The sequence below is a fragment of the Lissotriton vulgaris genome, chromosome 1_1 (genome assembly GCF_964263255.1).
Source record: "Lissotriton vulgaris chromosome 1_1, aLisVul1.2, whole genome shotgun sequence".
Taxonomy (NCBI): Eukaryota; Metazoa; Chordata; class Amphibia; order Caudata; family Salamandridae; genus Lissotriton; species Lissotriton vulgaris.
In genome coordinates, this window is record NC_141685.1 from 656,370,938 (window position 1) to 656,388,023 (window position 17,086).

Sequence of the window (17,086 nt, forward strand, 5' to 3'; positions counted from 1 at the left end):
GAGTTCTGGCTGAGTCTATAATGAGAGGGGAGCAGTTGAAAGCGGTAAAGTGGTGAGGTAATTCAACCAAAGGTGTAATTTGGGGATGTGGTTTGGAGTAGAGATGAGAAGGAATTTTGTTTTGGTGGTGTTGAACAGGAGGTGGTTCTCGGTTAAACAGTTTTGAGTAGATGTTAGGGTAATATTGAGAGAGATGATGTTATCAGGGGAGGAGATTTTCAAATAAAGTTGCTTATCGTCCGCATACATATGGAAGAGAATATTCGCGGAGTTTAGTGAATTAGCTAATGGTTCCAAGAATAGGTTGAAGAGTATAGGAGATAGGGTGGACCCTTGGGGGACCCCCACGAGTACTGGAGAGGGCTGGGGAGAGAGTGGTTTGCCTTGACCCTTTGTGATCTGTGTTGGAGGAATAATGAGAACCATTGTAACAACCGACCAGAGTAACCCATCCTGTTCTTCAGAATGGATAGTAGGTTGTCGTGATTGACCGTGTCGAAGGCAGAGGAAAGGTCAAGGAGGATTAGGAGGCAGGATTCATTTTGCTCAAGAATTTTTAAAATGTCATCAATAACGTGAGCGAGAGTCGATACAGTGCTGTGCCCCCTCCGAAAGCCTGATTGATGCTGGTCTAGGAGTTGGAAAATCTCTATGTGAACACAGAGTTGTTGGAGATAGGGCGAAAGTTGTTGAGGTCACCTCTATCTCTGTTAGTTTTTTTTAGTATAGGTGAAAACTGAGCTGCTTTTAGGCAGTCTGGGATTGTGCCTTGTGACAGTGAAGCATTTACAATCTTTGTCCAGGTGGGGATGAGGACATTCTTGATTTCTTTGAAGATAGATTGATGCAAAGGGTAGCTGAAGTGAATAGATGGGTTGATATTCTGAGGAATGTTGTTGATGTCTTTTTCACTGCAGGTGGTAAAGGTGCACCATGAGGCATTGTTTTTGGTGTTCAAGCTGATATGATTGAGGTTTTCTAAGAGGTCAGGAGGTGATGCAGACCCAGAAGAAGGCAGTAGAGCCTTTCTTAGAGGCGAGTTCAATGTTGATAAGTCTTGATTTCTAAGTGAAGAAAGCAGCCAGCTCGTCGCATGAGGGTGGGCGTCCTCCAGAATGAGACTGGATTGTAGCTAACACTGATTGCTGTTTAACCAATTCAAAAAGTTTCTTGGGTTGATTAGCAGCTTGATCAAGTTGGTATCTGAAGTAGTATGCCTTAGCACTCTTGATTTGTTTGTTGTAGGAGCTTCTAACATCTCTAAGGAGTTTTAGTTGGTCCGAGGAGGGTTTGGATCTCCAGGATCATTCAACTGCCTTAAGGTTGCAGAGTTCAGAGTTTTAATTGTTGGTGAACCACTGTTTGGATATTTTTGTTGAGGCCTTTTTTTGGTGTAGAGGTGCAATGTAATCCATGATGTTGGAGATGGTTGAGTTGTAAAAGCGATGTATAAGCTTCTCCTATTTATGTCAACCTCTTTCCACTTGATAAGTTTGAACCTAAAATCTGATCTACTGTGCTGACCTTAGAGCAAAAGCCAGCCTGGAACTGGGACACAATCTCTTTATCATCCAGGCTAGAAGACAATCCAGTAACTGTTTACAGAATATTTTCTAGCTAGTTTGCTGGGTCATATTTGGGACCCTTCTTATAAATGGGGATAATCTCTGCACCTTTCAAGGTGACAGGGAGTTTGGCACCTGCCACAATAGCATTAGCTACACAGTTAAGAAAGGGGCCCCAAATGTCAGGTTCTGAGGTAAAAAAAGGTCATCCGGAATTCTGTCTAACCCAGGAGCCTTACCAGGCGTCTGTGCAGAAATAGCAGAATAGGTTTCTGGCACTGTCAAAAACTCCACAACGTCGTTTGAAGGAAGCTTTTGAGGAATCAAGATGGGCACTGAAAGAGAAACAGTTCCTTATTTGGCCGGATCTGGGGATCACAGAGGGGAGGGAGACATGGGGTCGCTGTCGAGAGAGTTTGAAAATAATTAACTACGTTTTTGGTCTGATCAGATCCAGCTTCCCATGCCAGAAAGTTTGGATTCTTATGAATTGCGTGAAAGATGCTCTATGGACAGCCAGGAATCTCTTGCTTTTCCAAGGTGTTGATTTATAACCTCAAGTGATCCATGCACTAGCACGTTCTTTGGTTCAAGATTATATGTGCAAAGACATATTATGGATGGGCAAGGTAACAATTTACTGGGAATGGTGTTGGGATGCATGTTTTGCTTTCTGAAGTGCATTCTGCACATCGAAAGGAAACCAGGAAGTGGTTTCCCATATAATAATATTTAGCCCAGTTTCCAAATGTAAACATACAATTGGTTCAAGAATAAAAAATCAACTAAATGGGTGATAGTTGTTTCCTGATTTTGAGTTTTTCAAAGACATGAATTTACCCATTTATTTGTTTATTATTTACATTTCATTCCACATGTTTTAATATTCTTGTTTAATGTTTCTTTTTTATTCAGAATAAAATACCATCTATAAATAAACCTGATGTACAACTTGGCACTGCATGTGGTTTTCACCTGGCCAAATGTCGTACCACCTGAAACATGGATTGGCTAACATGTACCCTGCCCTTTTAATTGAAAACAGTTTTTCAAAACATAAAAAAGGGAAGGAAAAGAAGCTGCTGGGGCTGGAAGTTGCAATAAATGTAAAAGCTGTGTGATGTTTTCATAGATAACACTGCACAATGCTTAAGAAGGATTCCATTATTACCAGTGTTATACCTGGCACCTTTGGCGTGGGTCTCCCCTTCATTGTTTGCCTTTTGCCTCCTGTGCATTTGCTGTGTGTTGAACTCCGTTTTTCTGGTCTAGATGCTTTGGGCACTTTGCCACTGCTGTTCTATGCCATAGTGCAAGTGCTCCCTTTGTAAATTGTTGTCATGGATTGGTGTTTCCATAATTGGTTATTTGATTTACTAGTCAGTCCCTAGTACAGTACACCGTGTGTGCCCAGGGCCTGTAAATCAAATGCTGCTAGTGGGCTTTCAGCACTGATTGTGCCACCCACATAAGCAGCCTGTAAATGTGACTCAGATCAGCCACTGCAGTTTCTGTGTGCAGTTTAGTACTGCCATGTCGACTTGGCAAGTGCACCTTCTTGCCAGGTCCTACCCTTCCCTTTTCTTATATGTTAGTCACCCTTAACATAGGCCCAATGTACCCCTGTGGGCAGGGTGCAGTGTGTGTGAAAGGTAGAACATGCCCTGGTGTGGGTGGCTCATCCTGATTGTGAAATGGTGCCAATTTCGTTTTTCACTATTGCAAGGCTGTCTGTTCCCATACGATTGAATGGGGGTTTGCTTATAACTTCTTATAAGCATAACTAGCCCTGGGAACAAGATAGGAGATTAAAGTTTGATATGCCTGAACTCAGAATTTTTAAAAATGCATCTTTTAGTGAGTATGATTTTTACATTCTGTGTTTGAAAATACCACTTTTAGAAAGTAGATCTTTTCTCGCCTAACCATCCAGTGTGCCTCTGCTAGGTTTGTTTATTGCATGTCTGGCTTTGGATGACCGAGGCTGGGGCGGAACAGTGGCTCCAGAGAGTCTGATGAGTCAGGGTTGGGCTGAAAAGACCTGGGCTACATTAAGAGTATGGGGAGGAGATTTCCTTTCACCTGAATGGGCCTGGTCTGCCTTCCACCATGCTGTCTCCATCTCCTGCCAGGAAGCTGCACCAGAGAGGATGGAACTGGTTTTGAATGGGCACAGGGCTTTTCTGCCACCAGAGAACAAAGGATTTCTGTGAAATCAAGAGGAACCTTTGCCAAGGAAAGGAGCCAGAGAAGATGACGAGGAATAAGGCCCCTGTGCTGTTTGCTGTCTGGGGTTGGCCTGCAGTGGCTTCTTGCTGTCAAGGAATGGAGAAAGGACTTTGCTGTTTGCTGTGTCCCTTGCCTGAGGAAGATCTTCAAGGGCTTGAAACTGAGCTTGCCTCCTGTTCTGAAGTCTCAGGGACACAAAGACTTCACCACCAGCCCCCCCTGACCTGCAAAGAGGTGCCTGCTGTTGTTTTGGACCTCTAGAGACTGATTTCCCCTGGGAGCTGGAAAATCAATGCAACACCGAGAAGCGTGATGCATCAATATCTGTTTCCACCGCATCGCTGAAGAAACCCTTGCAGCGGCTGCTGAGGCGCGAGAAATCGCCATATGCTGCATGGAGTGCAACTATCTCCGAAGTCCAAGATCACCGCACCAATTCCGACGCAAGCCGTGCTGTGCAGCTGCAAGAATCCACAGATCGTCGCATCGCATAGAGGCGCCAAGTCTGTCACATCGGTGGGGGACGCAGTAAGAAAATGACGCGTCCCCTCCCCACACAGTAAAAAAACTGACGGATCACCTCCTCTCCGGTAAGGAACAACACCTCCCCTGCGCAGCAGTAAGCAACTGACGCATCACCTCTCCAGGAGCAAGGAACTGACGCATCATCTTCCATGAGTGTAAGGAACCAATGCATCACCGTCCTTGTGGCCCTTTTCGTTTGTGTGCGCGACTCATCCAAGGCACTTTGTGTGAAAAGTGTTGCGCCTGCAATTTGCTTTGAACTGAACTATTTCTACCATTTGAAAGTCATATTTTTATTACTGTATTGCGGATTTTTGTTATTTGGTGTTTTTTTTAGATAAAGATGTATGTGTTCACAAATGCTTTACACACTGCCTCTGAGATAAGCCTGTCTGCTTGTGCCAAGCTACCAAGGGAACTGAGCATTATTTTAGAAGTGTATTCCCCCTACCCTGACTAGAAACAAGGGTCCCTATTTGGACAAAGGTCCCTACCTCTGCCAACTAGAGACCCCCATTTCTAACAACCAGTAAGTCTGAGAAGGACGAGTTTGTTAGCAAACAATCCATGTGCATCATAATTTATAAATGTAAATATCAGATAACTGCAGTGGCGGCTCACCAAAGGAGTGCTGCGTGGCAGTGGGGCGGGGCGGGGGATAGGAAGAGTGGGGGTAGTAAACTACGGCAGAATGGAGTTAAGTAAACAAATAAATAAATAAAACAATTTACATTGCACGCGCTGCATCGCTGAGTTGGCGTAGCAGCGCGCGCAATGTAATTTGCTTTTATTTATTTATTAATTTACTTAACTCCATTCCGCCATATCACAGAGTTTACTACCCTCACCCTGCCCCTCCCCCGCCCGGCCTCACCGCCTTGCAGCAATCCCTTGGCGAGCCGCCACTGGTCGACGGATTCAAAATGTTATGGATACATTAGACCATCAATCGCTAAATGGGGTCAGCTAAAAATGCCAGAGTCTATACAGGCTTAAGCCAAGGTTTCGTTTTGTGTTCATTTTTGTCCATTTTAGGAGCTCTGGCAGACATCTAAAACTGTCTATATATCCAGACCTAAAAATAACACCATACCCCTTTTCTATTTCTTGCAGATTGTTTATTTTTAGCACACCTGAAACTTGAATGTTTTGACGTATCATCACAGAGGGGGAAATTATGTTTACCGTTGCCTGGGAAATGTCTTACTCAGCCTGACTTTTTACACCATATAAATGCCTTTGGCCAATCTAATCTGTCTCTTTCCTTATGCCTTTTGACACACAGAGCCATTTTGGACCATGTTACCCGTCTCTAGAGTTCATTCAAATAGCAAATGAAAATGTTAGACATGAATGTTTCCTAGTGGTAATGACGCCCCAATTTTAAAAGAACGTTCCCAATACCAGGTAGTGGGTGGATTATGGTATGTATCAGCTGATTGCTAATAATCACCTAATCTTTGGAACCATTGGATAAAGTTTTAGGGGGGAAGTGAAAACTGGGTGTTACATTGTGTCTTTCCTCTCCACCACCTCTGCCAATTATGGTTACACCCCTTTCAGCTGGCTGCACTTTGCACTTCCACTTTAGCAAATGTGTGTAAATAGCGAAAATAGATACGGGCTAGAGGTTAGCCGGTAGCAAATGAGTAACATTGGGCCTTATTTTTTTCGAAGCTTTTTATGGAGGCCACAAACTGCCCAATTCGCAGAATCGTGATGGTTACGACTGCAAAAGTTTTTTTTGTTTTTTTTTTAAATGTGCTAAAGCTACATTGTGATTCGGTAACCTCTTACCGAATTGCAATTTGGGTTTGCGAATCAGTATTTGAATATAGCATGTTTAGGGCTTTCCTTCCAAATGTCAATTCGCTGTGGTATGTATTAATGTTTTACAACCAAATTCCAGTTGCAAAAAATTTATATTTACAGACACCTCATTAGAGGTGGTAACCTATTCACAAATGGGAAGCGCTCCCCACTGCCTACTCTTTAAAAATGAAACTTAAAAGTTAAATTATCTGTTTTTTTAAACGCATCCAGTTTTCCTTAATGGAAAATGGGCTGCATTTAAAAAAAATTGCTTATTCAAAAGCAATCATAGATATGATGATCTGCTGGCCTAAGCAGGCCACCATCTCTATGATTGCTGTGATTCCTAGTGGGTCAAAAATCGTGTCCTACTTCAAAAATATTCATGAGGTAGGTCGATTTGCAACTCCATTAGGAATTGCTATGCTAAAAATAAGTCTTTGGTACATTAGTAATTGCAATTTCAAAATTGCGATTTGGTCAGAATCTCAATTTGGAAACCCCAATTCCTAATTTTTGTACATCTCGCCCTAGGTTCAAATTTTGGCGAGATGATTTAGCCTTTAAATAACACCAGTTAATCGTAGAAAAAGACAACTGACTCTATAGTGGTCACTAAGCTATTGACATATACTATTATTCTTCGTATTCTTATTACTATTAGTCTTATTCTTCTCCCTATTATTATTAGTAATAGTATTAGTTATAGAATTAATAGTATTTTGATCATGTGATCGGTATATTTTGGCCCTGACTACAAGGTCAGGGCTACATTTGGACCACTGTGCAAATTCTTATTTGCACATGGATCGGAATTATGTGATATAAGCAAATTTCCTAACCCCTCATCATTTTCCCCATTTCATTTGGCCATGTCTTATTTGCCAAAATGTAATGAGGGAAAATGTGGGGTAAATTCCGAGATATGCGGATTAAGGTGTGGAAAGCACCAAGAATCAGGAGTATTTACAGCACCCAGAAAATACCATACGACACCGGGGTATCAGACTTTACTGGCTGCCCCATTTGGACCACTCATAATTGGGGCCTTTATCTCATAAGAGACTCCTCTTCACTTCCGGTTCTAATGCGAATTCTAACTGTGTGATTCTGTCATGTACTCTGCACGAATGAGCAAAGACGGGGTATGTGGGGGGGGGAGGGGGCAACTTTTCAGTGGACCAATCCCTGCAGGGGGCCCTCATTGACCCTCAAAGTCAATGAATGCCTGTGACATGTAGGATACTCAAAAGCCCCTCGTCACAATCTGAATCACGGCCCCAACGTTCTGTGTTACACCTTTGAATGAAAATAATAGTGTTCGATATGTTTCGGCACAGCTTGTGGGACAGAAGGAACATGTGAAAGGCTGAAAGACACAGGTGAGGTGGAGTAGCTCAGAAGTCGATCCTTGTGCTGGTTCAAGAGATAGGAACTCAGGCATAGCTCCAGGGTTTTCCAAACTAGTCATTTGCTGAAAGAGTGACCTCTCTAAGGAAGCTTCCTCGACAGAACTGCCTGCCATCGACTCTACTGACAACAGAAATTACTCGGACACAACGGAAAATGAGGTAATTGGTGGGAGAATGCATTGCTCAAGGTTTTGACCTTCCACTTCAATACAGCAGGGCAAAGTATTTTTAAATATATACTTATGTAAACGAAATGCACGTTTTGCTTTCTGAAATGCATTCTGCACACCAAAAGGAAACCAGGAAGTGGTTTCCCTTATAATAATGTCTAGCCTAGTTTCCAAATGTAAACATACAATTGGTTTAAGAATATGAAATCAACTAAATCCGCAAGGAAACGTTTGACTTTTTCTGACAAGTGTTACGGCACAATACAGCCAATCATCGCTGTGCCCCAGATCTTTAACTCTGCTTATGTTAATCATCAAAAGCATCATTGGCAAACAGAGATTGTACAGCTCCCGTGAACTGTTCTAAAATTCTGCATTCATTGTATTTATTCAAGTTAAGTTACAAAAATATAAAATGTTTAAACCAAATGTTTCGGTAGTTCATGTAATTTGTGTAAATACATGAATTGTGGTGTGCATTGCATACCCAAACTGTCAAATTTCAGAGCTTTTTCAGTTTGTGTTAACTGAAATAAAACTAATCTTTAACATCCAAGACAAAATAATGATGCAGTCGAGTAATTCACTATTGTAAATGATTTAAGTCACCGCAAAACAAGCTGACTTGTTTTTTTCTCCAGCAACTCGGTATTTTAATTAATTTAAAGTACAAAACAGCAAAACAAATCGATGCATTTCGACCAGCTTGGACTTTCTCACGGTTGGTAAATCCATCAGTTGTTGCAACTAAAATACTCTTTGTCTGTCCTGCTTATAATCGAGCATTCTGGGCATTGCAGTTAACAGTTCCTTAGCAAACTCGGTTCTCCCATCTCAACCTTTATGATATGTTATGGGATAGGTAGTTCTGTTAATTCACTAGTGACGGCTGCTGCCTAGCTGAAGTGTTGTCAAGGCAAGATTTGTTTCCTGTATTCTTTAGGGAAACATTCCAGTCAGACATTGGTTCATTTTGTTAGGCATTTATAATGGTGTTGTCACTCTATCCGTAAGAGTGAGTGAAAAAAAAAAACACTCACAGAAAGACCCTTTCAGAAACGACATTACGCCCGAGATTTAAGAGAAGTATCAAGAACCCATATTTGACTGAGACGGATTCAATTAATTTATACCTTAAATGCGCCCTGAGGAAGCCCCAGACTGGATGGCGGTGTAAAGGGGTGAAACACGTGTTGGCTGGTTTTTTTTCACTCACTCTCACGGATAGAGTGACAACACCATTATAAATACCTAACAAAATGAACCATTGTCTAACTGGAGTTTTTCCCTAAAGAATACAGGAAACACATCCTGCCTTGACAACCCTGTTGAACCTTGTCTATATTAGGGGGTTAGGAGTGTTTCCCCTGTCAAGGGCAAGCATCATAACAAGAATTTCTGCTCAATATACGGCCAATAAGGAGGGCCTTTTCACCCCTTATCTCATGAAACCCTGCCTAGCTGAAGTGGTAGTTGGCCGGGGGAGAAGGGGTTGGGGAATGAAAAAGATAAACAGAATTAACTGCTGCTCCGATCTTGCTGCCGTCCGCCTATACTATTTGCTTGACACAATCGCGGCTCAGACAGCGATAAATAAAATGATAATAACATTGTGTTATTATCATTTCATATATCATCTGCTGGCTCTGGGCAGTGGGGTGATGCTCCTTTGCCATTACAGAGGAGCCACCCCTGCAATTAACTCTAACAATATCTTCTCATATTCCTCTGGAATGTTATCTGTTGTGTATGACTCTGCCTGCAATACATTTGCCAAATTGTGGAGCGGATTGTTACTTTGTGTTAGCCAAAATATTTTTAACAAAAACACATTCTCAAACTTTATTGTTGTGTGATTGTTTGCTTCTTAGTGGCCTGCTCTTTATAGTTATTGGTGTTTATTTCAAATAGGCTAATTGCAGAATGCTTGTGATTGCACTGTTTTGAATTGTTAACACTCTCTTGTTTACATTTATTACTCCATCATTTCTTTGGCAATATTACAGTATTTAGACATTAGGAATGCTCTCCAGTTGCAACCTCTAGCAACCCCATGCTCAAATTGATTTCCATTAATGCCAAGGGGCTTAATCATCCAACTAAGTATAGGAAATTCTCTATTGTCACTCTCTCAAGGGTGATTTGGTATTGCTATAGGAGATACAAATCCATACTACTATTATAAAGAGAGAGCCGAAACCTTTGAGGCGGGTATGCTCAAGAAGTACAGCACCCATCACAACGACCAATACAGCATTGGAAAGGGCAGTTGCAGCAGATGGACATAGGCTATACATCTGCCCACCATATACATTACAAAGGTAAAAGAAACTTAGGGGTAAAGTAGTCCCTTGTGGGCGTTGGCGTTGTCAGAGGGGCCTGGCCCAAAAAAAAAAGGGGGCGCACCAATCACGGGGCGCGCCATTCACACAGCATTACTGCTAACCTTCACAGTACTCGCTTTTGGGCCTAACCGTTCTGACAGGGGCGTCGCCAAACACCAATGTGCGCCGGATTCACAAAGCTTCGCATTCAGAACAATGTGCGCCGCATTCACGGAGCTTCGCATTCAGAACAATGTGCGCCGCATTCACGGAGCTTCGCATTCAGGCTGCATTTCACATACTTAATGATTTCAATTTAGTCTGGTGCTCAGACGGAGCCTCAAGGCAGTCAGCCTACCAGCGGGTAATCACACGCGCGCAGCCCTCGCAAGCACGCTGCCACGCACTGCACTGTCAGCTTACACGGATTAACTTCGGACAGAACGCTCTTCGGGATTCTATAACCAACCCACTCCCCAGCACCCACAAGCTGCAAACGTTACCGCTGAGGACACACATATCACAAAGGATCATCAAAAACGTTACAGCTGAGGAGGCACATATCACGAACACTGCATGCACAAGCGGACAAACAAATTGCACAGAAATTACCAACTTCACAAGACAGGTAAAAGATCAATGTTAAACAATGCATAAAAATCCCTTATGGATGCATAACTATTGTGCCACTTCAGCCATTTAAACGTCAGCATTACCCACTTTCAAATGCTGCTATATTTCATCCCCGGACAACGTCGGGACGGGCTGCTAGTAGGGTATAAAGAAGCACTCTCCTTCCGTACAGGGTGGGTATCTGATATTGCTTGTCCTACTACAATTGCAAAGAAAAATGAGGTTGTGAACTTAATTTCCAGAAGCTATGGCTTATCTATAATTTCCTCTGACCCAGATAATCACGGAAGGTGGCTAGTCACCCGAAAACAACACCCCTCTATGGGGTAAACACATACGCTCTAAACAGTGACGATCCTAAATTTATGAACAGTCTTTCCACCAAACATGCTCTTCTCCCACAAAGTACAGATATTATTCTTGGGGTTGATTTCAACCTCCCAATGGACCCACTGTTAGACAGACTATCTGCCAATAGATATAGAATCCATAAATCGCATAAAGCACTGCACGCCCCTAAGCTCAGCTCACAAATTAACTGATATCTGGCGACTCCACAATCCCACTGCTAGTGACTTCACCTTCTTCTCACCACCCCATAACACATTCCCTATAATTGATTACCTAATGCTTGACCCTACCCTCCTCCCCCTCTCTAGCATTGCCTCTAGTGAGCTGATAACTATTTCGGATCACACAGCTTTCTCTTTAAATTCAAGATCTCCCTACCACCCCACCACAAAAAATCTGGCTCATGAATCTAGAAATCCTGGAGGATCCTCACGCAACTGGAGAAATTGATGATGAGTTATTGCATTTGATTGATTTAAACAGAAATGCTGCCTCCTCCCCAGTCCCTCTATGGGACTCAATGAAATTCTATTGTAGGAGCTGTGTCATCAGCTACATGTCATGCAATAACCAGCTCATTAAAGAATCTGTTGATAAACTAACTGCAGAAATAAGGCTACAGAACTATCCTACCATCAGAATAATTACCCTGCCACCCTAACACTATTAAAACACCTCAAGTACGATCTCTACATCAGCCTCAGCAAAAGTGCCCACTTTTGGGGCACGAGTGGTCTGCCAAAGGGATAGCAAAGATTTCTGGCCTATACAACAAGTCTGGTTTGTTACCATTCTTGTCCTTACAGCATAAACATAACCTGTCTAGCCTAGGCTTTATAATTTTCTCAAAATTAAGGCAAAGGTTTTCTCAACTCTCAACTCATCCAGGAATTCCAAATGCTTCTCCTACACGGTCACACTGCCTCAAAATTCTATAAACTGCGATTGCCTCAAAATTCACATGTCCTCCACCTCCAGAACAGAAATGGTCCTCTTATTTTCTCCAATAGCCTTTTCCCACCAGACATGGACACCTGATCCAAGGTAGGCTGAAAACGACTCCAACACAAACTCATTCCATTGCTAACACAGACCAGACTTTTTGCAGCTCACCGCATGTATTTGACACTGGCAAAACTGTTCCGGGGAAAGTTGATGGATGTTTGTACATGCTGGGCCTGTGGCTTGTCGCCTGGCGACGAGGAACACATTTCATTTTCTTTTCCTGCACCATCTACAGCCCTACTGGCGCAAAAAATTCTTTTGAATGCCTATACCATTATCCCTGCCAATCACCCTTCTAGGACCCCAGATGGCAGGCCCAAATTGACCTTTCTGCATTGACCTTTTCACAGAGACCTAGCTTGATGCCACGTCTGATCCCACCGTCACCCTGGCCCTGCCCGAAGGCTATAAGATCTCCAGAGCCGATCACCTAGAAAGGGGAGGGGTGCTGGGGGTGGGGGGGTGGCGGTTATTTATAAAAATAGGTGGGACCTTCACAGGGGAGATGTTATATCCTGGGGAGAGTGTGAGGCCCTGGATTTTAGCATTCGCTTCTCGACCCACTTTACTTTGGGAGGGTCTCTGATTTATAGGCCCCCGGGTCCAGCTGGCTCCTTTCTCCAAACCTGGGGCGATGCTGTTATCCCTTGTGCGTTGCGATTCTCCCAATACATTGTTCTCTGAGACCTCGATATTCACCTCGATCAGGGTGTCAGCAACGATTCGCTTGACATGTTGGATACTTTGCATCTGGCCCATCTCTCCCAGTGGATCAGCCTTCCCAATCACCAGGCGGGCTATATACTTGACCCGATCTGTACAACCGCGCCCGGTCACTTGGTCCTATTGTAAACCAGCTTTTGATAAAATTAATCCCCTTGTGTTCAACCAGGTATGATAGGTCTAGGCCTGATCTCCCGGGAGACCTAAAGGGTCAACTTGCTGGGTTTACTATCTAGGTTGCTAATGCAGCCGATTCACTCGCCTCGCCCCCTGGTCGGCGGTTGTCTAGGGAGTCTCCTTCCAAAGCCTGGTTTACCCCTTCCCTCAAAACGCTTAAACACGAATGTAAGATTCTGGAGCGTGTGCGTGACGCCGCAGTGACTACTGTCCTGATGCCAAGGGGTAGCTCAGACTTAAACAAAGATCCTAATATGAGGCCATAACTCAGGCCAAAAGGTAATTTTATTCAGTTTGCATTTACTCCGCCAAAAACAATTCTGAAGAAATGTTTGCAATTGTTCAACGTTTTATGTCACCTACTGCTCAAGTAAGGGCATCTCCTTCCACAGGCACCTGCTGCAAAACGCTTTCTAGATTTTTTTTTGTAATAAAATTCTTTCCATTCAGGCGGCTTTTGCCCCTTGTGATAGTGATACTGGGGCTGCTCCAGGGTCATTATCCATGAACCCTGCTCATTCTCAGCAAGCCTTTAGGTCCGTGGACATGTCGGATTCCCTTAAGGGCCTGAGGTCGAGCTCACCGTCCGACCCGTGTCCGGCCAGATTGTTGGCTGCAGTGGCAGAGACCATTAATCCCGAAATGAATGGCATTATCAATCTGTCCCTCCAGGTTCTGCCACTCTTAAAAAAGCTGTCCCTCGATCCCTTGATCCCAGTGAATTATCGCCCATCTCTCTCTTGCCTGACGTGGTCAAAGTGTGCGAGAAGGTGGTGAACAAACAGCTCACTGTTTAATCACTCTATAAATCACCTTCTATTCTATTCTATTCTATTCCACTGAGTTTGTAGAGAGGGAGGGTCTGTTGCACCCAGCTCAGTCAAGGTCTAGGGCCTCTCATAGTACCGAGTCGGCCCTGGTGGAGATCTCAGAGGCAATTCTTGAATGTTTGGACGACGGCGGGAGGGATGCATTAATCTTGCTGGGCCTGTCGAAGGCGTTCAATATGGTCTCGCACGCTCTCCTTCTCTCGCCCTTGGCTGAGATTGGGGTGTCAGGCACCGTCTGGGGTCGGCTCAGGTCCTTCCTGGAAGGTCGTGTCCAGCAGATTTGGCTCCTGCCGTCTTCTTCTGCCCCCCAGCCCGTGTCTACCGGTGTCCCCCAGGGATCTTCCCTTAGCCCCCTACTCTTTAACAGTTTTGTAACTCCCCTCGTGTATTTGGCAGAGGGTCTTCGGGCTAAGGTCATGGCCTATGCTGATGACACTCAGCTTCTTTTTATCTGGGATAGGAGTGGTGACTCAGTCTCCTCTGCTCAACACTGTCTGTCTTCCATTTTTAAATGGCTAGCTGAGGTGCAACTGAAGTGCAATGAGGAGAAGTCAGAGATCCTCCTATTTGGGAAGTTCCCTCCAAATTTTAAGGAAAACCTCTGGCCACCTGAGTTCCACCTACCAATTTCTACAGGCAAGCCCACCAAAAACCTGGGGGTGAGGTTTGAGGATAACTTGTCCTTCTCCACGCATATCAAAAAACTTGCAGGACTTGTTTTGGCCTTTTGAAAATGCTAAGGACATTTATTCCTCTCCTGCCCAGGGCGGCAAAAGAAACTGTCATCTGCGCACTTATTCTGTCCGGATTGGCCTATGCCAATGCTCCACTGGTGGGCATTCAAGGCCATCTGTTAAAAAAACTCCAAATGGTCCAAAATGCGGCGGACAAACTTCTTCTTGAGATTCCTTCTAGGATGAGCTTGAGTTGTCACTTACGCTTAATACACTGGCTTCTGGTGGCCCTTCGGGACAAATTTAATGTCTTAGTTCTGGCCCACCGTGCTCTTCATGGTCTTGGCCCAAGCTACCTACAAAAACGGCTTTCTTTCTACGCCCCCACACGATATCTGCAATCCATGTCTCAATGTCTTGCTCAGGTTCCGCGTTTTAAATGTAAGAGGTTTGGAGGCAGCTGAGGTTTGGAACGCCCTTCCTCTCAGCCTGCGGAATACTCAGGACCTGCGGATCTTTAAAAAGAACCTGAAAACACACTTCCTCGCTTAATACTAGACTCTGACCCCCTCAGGCACGCGCCGGGACATTTTCGAGTATCCGTGCGCAATATAAATTTAATTAACATTACATAACATAACCTTTCACTTCTTGATCTTCTGCTCACCTCGCTATTAAGGTTATACTGCTTGACTGGATATCCACAAATAATGTATCATATCATACCTGGTGGTCCTGGGTAACTTACCTACAAAGAACGCACATAAACCAATCTCATACATGAAGTTGCCCAACTCCCTCCCAGGGTATTTGGAATACACTTGACCTTTTTATTCTCAACACACCCCCAAAAGTAAAATTCCTCAACCACCTAATGACAATTAATCTTATTCTTACTACCATAATTAAATCCCTGATTCCTCCTGTACACAGTATCACATGATTCTCCCTCTCCTCCCTTCCCTGCCCTCCACTCCCCCTTCTTCTTTGCTCTCACATCAGGACACTCGTGAAAGGCACACACCTGGAAGTTTCATTTGCTTCACTTCATTCTGTCCTATTTTCTGCACATGGCCCAGCGCCAAATTATTCTGTTACATCCTGAGTACTGGACTTATGTCTGTTGTTATTTCATGTACTTAACGCCAACAATTGAATGTATCACATTGATGTGTACTTCATACAACTGTTGGGTGTTGGTTTTCAAATCTTTTCTCCCCCCTCATTTCCTTTGTATTGCTTTTCATTATTAAAAAAAAACTAATAAAGTTTCTTGAACCACCAAAAAAGAATTAATCATCTTTGTTCTGGCCTATAGTGGTACTATGTAAGGATGTACAGATGCTTTAGTTTTGTCTCCTTTAAAGTTTACTGATGTACATGGACGTCTTCATCGATATTGAGACCAAATGGTCTATATGTTCGAAGATCCTTCTCTTAAGAGCATATGTTTTACTGGCTAATTATTTTAGTACACATTTGCATTCCAAAACATATTAAAAAAATAGAGATACACAGGTAATCAATCCTTTGTTGACCTTCTAAATAAATCCTTGCAAGAAGAATGTGTTCCACAGGAGTGGAAGCATGCCATGATCCATCCCCTTCTAAAAAAAGCTAATGCTGACCCGAAGGTACCCGCAAACCTCCGACCAATATCTCTCCTGCCTATTTTTGCTAAAATTCTAGAGAAACACGCCCACCGCTGTCTCTCAAATTATATAACGACACATGACTTGTTACCTCCCCATCAATCTGGCTTTCGAGCAGGTTTTTCAACAGAAACCACTCTCCTAGGTGTAACTGAAAATATTCGTCAAATGATAGACAAGGGTGAAACAGTGGCACTGGTGCTTTTAGACCTCAGTGCCGCATTTGACACTGTTTCATATGCGGTACTAATAAAAACCCTTCGTCTAATGGGTATCTGTGGCCCTGCTTTAAATTGGATCACATCCCTACTTGAAAATAGAACTTTTCAAATCTTCTTACACTGCACGTACTCTGATACCTATACCTTTAAACATGGCGTCCCTCAGGGTTCAATTTTAAGCCCACTACTTTTTAATCTATATATGAGCCCTCTTGCACAAATAGCCAAGGATTCTGGGTTGATAATGTTCTCATATGCTGATGATTCTCAGCTTCTCTTTTCCCTTCCACCAACAGACAATAATGATCCTTCTATCTTGAGAACAGGGCTTACAAAAATTGCTGGATGGATGAAAAATAATTTCTTAAAATTAAACGGTGAAAAAACCGAACTCATAATCCTAGGAAAAAATAAAGAACTCTGGGGACCCCAACACTGGCCCCCAGAAATGGGCTCTCCTCGTACTCCAACTAACCAGGCCCGTAACCTTGGCTTTGTGGTTGATGATACTCTTAGTATGCACCAGCAGGCCATCAAAACATCAGCCACCTGCTTTGTCATCTTGAAGTGGCTAAAGAAAATATGCTGGATGCTACCAGTTCACACTAAAAGAACTGTCATCAACGCCCTTATAACATCTAGATTGGACTATGCCAATGTACTATACTTAGGGGCCAACAAAGCCACAGTCCGCAAACTACAAACTGTGCAGAATGCTGCTGCAAGACTGTTAGGTAAAATTCCTATCCATGCACCCACCACCAAACTCATACGAGAATTACA